The sequence below is a fragment of the Chiloscyllium plagiosum genome, chromosome 3 (assembly GCF_004010195.1).
Source record: "Chiloscyllium plagiosum isolate BGI_BamShark_2017 chromosome 3, ASM401019v2, whole genome shotgun sequence".
NCBI classification, from domain to species: domain Eukaryota; kingdom Metazoa; phylum Chordata; class Chondrichthyes; order Orectolobiformes; family Hemiscylliidae; genus Chiloscyllium; species Chiloscyllium plagiosum.
Window position 1 is genome coordinate 113,715,513 of NC_057712.1, and position 9,380 is coordinate 113,724,892.

Sequence of the window (9,380 nt, forward strand, 5' to 3'; positions counted from 1 at the left end):
TCCGACTTTCCATCTTCATCCCTCTCACATCCCCGTCTTCATCCCTCCCACATCTCTTTCACATCCCTCCCACATCCCCATCTTCATCCCTGCCTCATCCTTCTCACAAGCCTATATTTATTCCACCCTCATCCTTCTCACTTCCCCATCTTTAACCATCCCCATGATCATCTCTTTCAGCATCCTCTTCAACTCCTGCCCATCATCAACATAAAACCACCACCATAGGCACAAAGTTCAGGATGATTGAACCTCCATCCCCATCTTCATCCCTTCCTCATGCCAATATCATCATCCCTCCCTCATCTCCATCTTCACCCCTTTGTTATCCTTTTCTCATCCTCATATTCATCCCTCTGACATTCCCATTTTCAACCATTCCCATAATCATCCCTTCAGCATCGTCTTCAACTCTTATCCATCAATACTAATAATCCACCACCATGGCACCAACTCCAGCATCATGATCATAGAGCCTCCATTATCATTCCTATCTTCCCCTTCTCACCCCCATCTTCATCCTTCCCTCATCCCTCTAGTCAGCACCCCCTTCAGAACCATCTTAAACTCTCATCCATCATCACTATCTAATCCCATCCTTTCAGCACTAACTCCAGCACGATGATCATGGATCCCCCATCATCTTTATTCCCCTTCCGCCCTCCCCCCCCCCCCCAACCCCATCCTCTTCTTCTCATCACCCCAGTGCAAAAACTACATAGGTATGTAGTTATTCTGGCTATTGAGAGAGTGCAGCGTAGGTTCAATTCTGGCTATTGAGGAAGTGCAGCATAGGTTCACGAGGTCAATTCCTGGAATGGCAGGACTATCTTATGTTGAAAGATTGGAGCGACTGGGCTTGTATACCCTTGAGTTTAGAATACTGAGAGGGCATCTGAATGAGACGTATAAGATTATTAAAGGATTGGACACTCTGGAGGCAGGCAACATGTTTCTGCTGATGGGTGAGTCCCGAACCAGAGGACACAGCTTAAAAATATGGGGTAGACCATTTAGGACAGAGATGAGGAGAAACTTCTTCACCCAGAGAGTGGTGGCTGTGTAGAATGCTCTGCCTCAGAATGTAGTGGACGCCCAGTCTCTGGATTCATTTAAGAAAGAATTGGATAGAACTCTCAAGGATAGTGGAAGCAAGGGTTATGGAGATAAGGCAGGGACAGGATACTGATTGAGGATGATCAGTCATGATCATAATGAATGGTAGTGCAGGCTGGAAGGGCAGAATGGACTACTCCTGCACCTATTGTCTATTGTATGAGGGGTAAGTTGGCTGTGATAAAGTGGGTTATGAAATTAAAAGGTATGTCAGTGGACAGGCAATGGTTAATATATAAGGAACAAATACATGCATTGTTACAGTTGTACAGTCCTTTCAGACAAAAGAATGCAGAAGGAAAAGTGTCCCAATTAAGTTTAACAAAAGAAATTGAGAAAATTAGATTTAACTAGGAGTTGTCCATGAAATGTAGCAAGCCTGAGGACTTGGAGCTGTTTAGAATTCAATAAAGGACGACCAATAGATTGATTGAGAGGGGAAAACTAGGGTATCAGAGTAAACCTACAGGAAACATAAAAGTGGACTCTAAGAGCTTCTATAAGCATGTTTAAAAAAAAATCAGTGAAGACAAATAGAGGACTTTGCAATCTGAAACTAGAGAATTGATAATAGAGAGCAAGGAAACAGCAGGGTAATTAAACAACTATATTTCTTCTGCCTTCACAGAGAAGACAAATAAACCATCACACGTGCTAAGAAAGTAAGGGGCTTTTGGGGAGCAGGAAATAATTAACTAACTGCTTATCATTGTCAAATCAAGGATAGCCTGCCCCTGAGTTGGTTCCTCAACATACTGGTTTAAAAATTTGCCTTGTATGCAATCCAGGAACGTAGCTGCCACAGAATTATTACTAATGTAGTTTTCTGTCTGAATGGAGATTAAATATAATCATTAAAAAGATCTGGATTTTGGTGCGCAGGGACAATTTCAATGTTTGCAGATGACATTAAACTTGGAAGAATTGTGAATTGTGAGGAGGACAGTGTGGAACTCCAAAAGGACATTGGTGGAGTGGGTGGGTGTATAATAGATGTGTGCAGAGAAGTTGGAGGTGATACACTTTGGTCGGAACATTGAAAGACAATACAAAATAGGGTATACAATTCTAAAGAAGATTCAAAAGCAGAGGGACCTGGATGTTTATGTGCACATATCAATTAAGATGGCAGGACAGGTGAAGAAAGCACTTAATAAAACATAGTTTTATTTATTATTCATTTGTGGGATTTGGGCATTGCTGGATGATCAGCATTGATTGCCCATCCCTATTTGCCCTTGAGAAGATAGTGGTGAGCTGCCTTCTTGAATTGCTGCATTCCACTTGCTGTGGGTTGACCCATAATGCCATTAGGGAGGGAGTTCCAGGATGTTTTGCTTTATTAATGGAGCATTGAGTCCAAGAGCAAAGAGATAATGTTGAACTTGTACAAGACACTTGTTGGACCTCAGCTGAAGTATTGAGTACAATTGTGGGCACTACATAGCTATGACATGAATGGAGAGAGTGAGCAGTGATTTGCAAGAATGATTCCAGAAATGAAAAACTCCCAATTATGACCAACATTCCATTAAAGCTCCGCGTTAACACTACCGAACTGACGTTCTGTACACAATGATCAGCATCAGCACATGAATCACGCCATTGACCTCCAGTTCCAGATGTCAACGCCATGCACAGGCTTTGGAGGCTCTGCAGCCGGGAATAAAACTCGAGGGAACAGTAGTTATGAGGACAGACTGAAGAAGTTAGGACTGTTCTTCTTGGCGAAGAAAGCTAAGAGGAGAATTGATAGAGGTTTTCAAAATCATGAGCAGGCTCGGTATTATAAATAGGGAGAAGCTTTTGCCACACGTAAAAGAGAAATGAGGGCAAAGATTTAAAATGATGCGCAATCGAAGCAAGAGTAATGTGTAAAAAAAGCTGGAATGTGCTGTCTGGAAATTTGGTGGAGGCTGTTTCAATTGAGACATTCAAGAGAGCATCAGATGATTATTTGCATAGAAATGGTGTGCAAGAATATGTGGAAAATGTAGGAGATTGGTATTAGTAAGGTTGATACAATTACAACATTTCACAGAGTCATAGAGATATACAGCATGGAAACAGACACTTTGGTCCAACCAACCCGCCTATGCCGACCAGATATCCCAAACTAATCTAGTCCCATTTGTGAGCACTTGGCCCATGTCCCTCTAAACTGTTCCTATTCATATACCCATCCAAATGCCTCTTAAATGTTGCAATTGTACCAGCCTCCACCACTTCCTCTGGGAGCTCATTCCATGTACGCACCACTTACTGTGTGAAAAAATTGCCCCTTAGGTCCCTTTTATATCTTTCCCCTCTCACCCTAAACCTATGCCCTCTAGTTTTGGACTTCCCCAACCCAGGGAAAAGACTTTGTCTATTTATTCTATCCATGCTCCTCATAATTTTGTAAACCTCTATAAGGTCACCCCTCAGCCTCCGATGCTCCAGAGAAAACAGCCCCAGCCTATTCAGCCTCTCCCTATAGCTCAAATCCTCCAACCCTGGCAACATCCTTGTAAATCTTTTCTGAACCCTTTCAAGTTTCACACATCCTTCTAATAAGAAGAAGACCAGAATTGCATGCAATATTCTAAAAGCGGCCTAACCAACATCCTGTTCAGCCGCAACATGAATTCCCAACTCCTATAGTCAATGCTCTGACCAATAAAGGAAGGTATACCAAATACCTTCTTCATTATCCTATCTACCTGTGACTCTACTTTCATGGAGCTGTGAACCTGCACTCCAAGGTCCCTTTGTTTAGCAACACTCCCTAGGACCTTACCATTAAATGTATAAGTCCTGCTAAGATCTGCTTTCCCAAAATGCAGCACCTCACATTTATCTAAATTAAACTCCATCTGCTACTCCTCAACCCAGTGGCCCATCTGATCACTACACTCTAATTTTGGTGTCATCTGCAACTTACTAACTTTTCCTCATATGTTCATATCCAAACCATTTATATAAATGACAAAATGTAGTGGAACCTGATCCTTATAGCATTCCATTGGTTAAAGACCTCCAGTCTGAAAAACAAACCCTCTACCACCACCCTCTGTCTTCTATCTTCAAGTCAGTTTTGTATCCAAATGGCTAATTCTCCTTGAGATCTAACCTTGCTAACCAGTCTCCCATGAGGAACCTTGTCGAATGCCTTACTGAAGTCCAGCGAGATCACATCCACTGCTCTGCCCTCATCAATTCTCTTTGTTACTTTTTCAAAAAACTCAGAACATGTTTGTGAGACATGATTTCCCACACATTAAGCCATGTTGACGATCCCTTATCAGTCCTTGCCTTTCCAAATGCATATAAATCCTGTCCCTCAGGATTCCCTCCAACAGCTTGCCCACCACTGACGTCAGTCCCACTGGTCTATAGTTCCCTGGCTTGTCCTTAACACCTTACTTAAATAATGGTACCACATTAGCCAACCTCCAGTTTCCTGGCACCTCACCTCTGACTACTGATGATAAAAAATATCTCAGCAAGGGGCCCAGCAATCATTTCCCTAGCTTCCCACAGAGTTCTGTGGTACACCTGATCAAGTCCCTGGAGATTTATCCACTTTTATGCATTTCAAGACATTTAGCACTTCCTCTTCTGTAATATGGACATTTTTTAATTTATCACCATCTATTTCCCTACATTCTATATCTTCCTTGTCCTTCTCCACAGTAAACACTGATGCAAAATACTCCCTCATCCTCCCCCATTCCCTGCGGCTCCACACAAAGTCTGCCTTGTTAATCTTTGAGGGGCCCTATTCTCTCCCTAGTTACCCTTTTGTCCTTAATTTATATGTAAATACCCTTTGGATTCTCCTTAACTCTATTTCCCAAAGCTAGCCCATGTCCTATTTTAGCCCTCCTGATTTCCTACTGCTTTTTTACTGGATGTAAGTTTGCTCACCTGGCTGGAGGGTTCATTTTCAGATGTTTCGGCACCATTCTAGGTAACATCTTCAGTGAGCCTCTGGACGAAGCACTGCTGATGCTTGCTGCTTTCTATTTATATGTTTGGGTTTATTTGGGTTGGTGATGTCATTTCCTATGGGAAGGTAAATGGGGTCCAACGAGAACTCTATCAACAAACACATTGAGTTGGACCCCATTTACCACCCCCTGAGAAAAAAAACAGGAAATGACATCACCAACCCAAAGAAGGAATCATCAGCAGTGCTTCGTCTGGAGGCTCACTGAAGATGTTATCTAATATGTTGTCGAAACGTCTGAAAATGAACCTTCTAACTCAGCGAGCAAACCTACATCCAGAACCTGAACCTGAGCTACAAATCATCTCAAAACTCGCCTTTATACTGTTTTGAGGATTCATTTGATCTCTCCTGTCTATACCTGATATATGCTTCCTTCTTTTTCTGAACCAAACCTTCAATTTCTCTAGTCATCCAGCATTCCCTACACCTATCAGCCTTTCCTTTCACCCTAACAGGAATATACTACCTCTGGACTCTCGTTATCTTATTTGTGAAGGCTTCCCAATTTCTAGCCATCCCTTTAATTGTGAACTTCTGCACCCAATCAGCTTTTGAAAGTTTAGGTTAGATTAGATTACTTTACAGTATGGAAACAGGCCCTTCGGCCCAACAAATCCACACCGACCCGCCGAAGCGCAACCCACCCAGACCCCTACATTTACTCCTTACCTAACACTATGGATAATTTAGCATGGCCAATTCACCTAACCTGTACATCTTTGGACTGTGGGAGGAAATCGGAGCACCCGGAGGAAACCCACGCAGACACGGGGAGAATGTGCAAACTCCACACAGTCAGTCGCCTGAGGCGGGAATTGAACCCGGGTCTCTGGCGCTGTGAGGCAGCAGTGCTAACCACTGTGCCACTGTGCCGCCCATAAGTTCTTGCCTAATATTGTCAAAAGTAGTCTTCCTCCAATTTAGGACTTCAACTTTTAGATCTGGTCTATCCTTTTCCATCACTATTTTGAATCTCATATACAATTCTGGTCACTGGCTCCAAAGTGCTCCCCCAATGAAATCTCAGTTATCTGCCCTGTCTTATTTCCCAAGAGTAGGTCAGGTTTTGCACCTTCTGTAGTAGGTACATCCATATACTGACTCAGAAAAGTTTCTTGTACACTCTTAACAATTCCTCTCCATCTAAATCATTAACACTATGGCAGTCCCAGTCTAAGTTTGGAAAGTTAAAAGCCCCTACCATAACCACTCTATTATTCTTATAGATAACTGAGATCTCCTCCTTACAAATTTGTTTCTAAATTTCCTGCCGACCAGTAGGGGGTCTATAGTACAGTCCCAATAAGGTGATCATCCCTTTCTTATTTCTCAGTTCCACCCAAATAACTTCCCTGGATGTATTTCCAGGAATATCCTTCCTCGAAACGCCACTCCCCCTCCTTTCTTGCCTCACTTTCTATCCTTCCTATAGCATTTGCATCCTGGAACATCAAGCTGCCAGTCCTGTCCATCCCTGAGCCACATTTCTGTAATTGCTATGATATCCCAGTCCCATGTTCCTAACCATGCCCTGAGTTCATCTGCCTTCCCTGTTAGACCTCTTGCATTGAAATAAATGCAGTTTAGAATGTAGGTTTCTCACTGAGCTGGAAGGTTCATTTCCAAATGTTTCGTTACCCTACTAGGTAACATCTTCAGTGTGCCTCAGACGAAGCAATACTGAAAATCCCTGCTTTCTATTTATATGTTTAGGTTTCTTTGGGTTGGTGATGTCATTTCCTGTGGTGATGTTATTTCCGGTGGTGAAGTCACTTCCTGTTCCTTTTCTCAGGGGATGGTAGATGGGTTTTAACTCGATGTGTTTGTTGATAGAGTTCCGGTTGGAATGCCATGCTTTTAGGAATTCTCATGCATGTCTTTGTTTGGCTTGTCCTAGGATGGATGTGCTGTCCCAGTCAAAGTAGTGTCCTTCCTCATCCGTATGTGAGGATACTAGTGAGACATGCACAAGAATTCCTAGAAGCATGGCATTCCAACCGGAACTCTATCAACAAACACATCAGGTTAGACCCCATCTACCACCCCCTGAGAAAAGGAACAGGAAGTGACTTCACCACAAGAAATAATATCACCACCCCAAAGAAACCCAAACATATAAATAGAAAGCAGGAATTTTCAGCATTGCTTTGCCTGAGGCCGACTGAAGATGTTATCTAGTAACGAAACGTCTAGAAATGAACCTTCCAGCACAGCAAGCAAACCTACATCCAGAACCTCAACCTGAGCTACAAATCTTCTCCAAACTCATTAAAATGCAGTTTACTTTATCAGCCCTACCTTGTTCTCTGCTTTGTTCCTGCCTGCCCTGACTGTTTGATTTGCTTCTTTTCTCAACTGTATCAGTCTCAGATTGATCTCTTTCCTCAGTACAAGGAAACTTCGATTATCCAAGTCTCAAATATCCGAGTAATCTGGGGGTAATCTAGATATTACTGCCCTTGAGCACCTCCTTTTTAAGTTCCTGCCTAACTTTCTATATTCTCCCTTCAGAATCTCATCCTCTACCCTTCCAATGTCGTTGGTACCAATGTGTACAATGACCTCCTGCTGGGACCTCTCCCCTTTGAGAACATTCTGCACCCTCTTTAAAATCCATTTGGATGGGTATATGAATAGGAAGGGTTTAGAGGGATATGGGCCAAATGCTGGCAAATGGGTCTAGATTAGTTTAGGGTATCTGGCTGGCATGTACTGCTTGGAGATCTATAGACGACTATCACTATATGTTTTCTGCCCTTGTTGCTCCTCAAATCCATTCAATCTGATTCCACATCTAGATTTCCTATGTTAACATAATTTCTCACTACTGTACTGGTTTCATCTTGGAGAAAGTGAGGACTGAAGATGCTGGAGATCAGAGTCGAGAGTTGGAATCCTGATGAAGGGCTTATGCCTGAAACGTCAATTCGCCTGCTCCTTGGATGCTGCCTGACCAGATGTGCTTTTCCAGCACTGCATTCTGGTTTCATCTTGCACTAACAACATCACCTCACCTCCTTTTCCTTTTTGCCTATCTTTACTAAAGATTCAAGACCTTTGAACATTTCCAGCCTCGGTCACACTGCACCCATGTCTCCATAATCATTATCATATTGTACCTGTTGACAATTAACTTTGTGTTTAATTCATTGCATTCATTAAAAATCACATGACACCAGGTTATAGTCCAACAGGTTTATTTGGAAGCACTAGCTTTCAGAGCACTGCTCTTTCATCAGGTGATTGTGGAGTATAAGATCTTAAGACACAATTTATAGCAAAAGTTTAGAGTGTGATGCAACTGAAATTATATATTGAAAAAGACCTGGATTGTTTGTTAAGTCTCTCATCATTTAGAATGACCATGTTGGTTTCAGTTTTTTCATATGTAAGTCCCAGAACTTTTTTTTTAAAATTTCATTCTCAAGTGAGATTTAATAATCGGTGCCATGTCGTCTCAGGTAATGCATTGAAGGTGTGAGGTGCCTGGTGTGAGGTTGCCTGTGCCCCAGTGTTCAGACTGATTCTATTTCTCAAAAAGGGATTTACAGAATCTTACATGGATTCATGCAGTTTTTGAGCAAAATAAAATATAATTCTAAGTACAAACTTGTATGTGTCTGCATGTGGGCGTGTGTGGGGGGCGGGGGGGGTTATGTGAGCGTATGAGAGAGTGTGTGTATGCGTGTCAGTGTAAAGGGGTATAAGTCTGTGAGAGGATGCATGTGTGGGTGTGTTTATGTGAGCGTATGAGAGAGTCTGTGTGTTTGTGTGAGAGAGAGAGAGAGAGTAGTGCAGTGGGGTCACCTGTCGTGTGACATGGACCCAAGGTCCTGGTTGAGGCCATCCCCAAGGGTACTAAACTTGGCTATCTGCTCGGCACACAGCTATGCCTGTCTGTTTGTTGGCTACGTAGAGCAGTTGATCTTCCGTAATTACACCGGCACCACTCCCCACCTCTTCCTCCGATACATTGATGACTGCATTGGCGCCACCTCGTGCTCCCGCGAGGAGATTGAGCAAATCAGCAACTTCACCAACACATTCCACCCTGACCTTAAATTTACCTGGACCATCGCTGACACCTCCCTCCCCTTCCTGGACCGCTCCATCTCCATTAATGACGACCGACTTGACACTGACATTTTTTACAAACCCACCGACTCCCACAGCTACCTGGATTACACCTCTTCCCACCCTACCTCTTGCAAAAATGCCATCCCATATTCCCAATTCCTCTGCCTCCGCCGTATCTGCTCCCAGGAGAAGC

The 9,380-nt window shown here is 43.0% G+C and overlaps 1 protein-coding gene across 7 annotated transcripts in view; it reads left to right on the top strand.

The window, feature by feature from the left end:
• LOC122548449 (probable L-cysteine desulfhydrase, chloroplastic) overlaps nt 1-9,380 on the top strand; it is a 170,259-nt gene that overhangs the window by 1,801 nt on the left and 159,078 nt on the right. The window lies entirely within an intron of this gene.